Source organism: Octodon degus, unplaced genomic scaffold, assembly GCF_000260255.1.
Source record: "Octodon degus isolate 3935 unplaced genomic scaffold, OctDeg1.0 scaffold00137, whole genome shotgun sequence".
Taxonomy (NCBI): Eukaryota; Metazoa; Chordata; class Mammalia; order Rodentia; family Octodontidae; genus Octodon; species Octodon degus.
In genome coordinates, this window is record NW_004524713.1 from 5631995 (window position 1) to 5632451 (window position 457).

Consider the following 457-nt stretch of genomic DNA (forward strand, 5'->3'; position numbering starts at 1 on the left):
GGAGGGAGGGGAAGCGGGAGGGAGGGGCCGGGGCGCTCAGAAAGGGGCCCCGGGGGCTCAGGGCGCCATCTTTTTCGCGTTTTCCCGCGAATTATTGACGTCCCGCTTATGTAATTAGAAGGGGCCGCGCTGGCCTCGCCATTGGAGCCCGCTGCCGCCGGTCCCCGCCCGCCGCCGCGCACACGCAGAGCCCGCGGCAGGCGCGGAAGCCGCCCCGTTCGCAGGGCGCAGCCCCGGGCCACGGAGGAGGAAGCTGAGCCCAGCCCCGCACCGCCTGCAGCTGCACAGAAGCCCTGCGGGGCGGAGCGGGCTGCTGAGCATCTCTTAGCCACAGACGCATGACGACCAAGAGAGGTCGACCAGCACCTGCATTACAACATGGACCTTCTGCCCAAAGAGGGAAAAGCGGCGTAGCATGAACTAGACACAGGTAGTGCGTGAGCGCATGGACACGAGT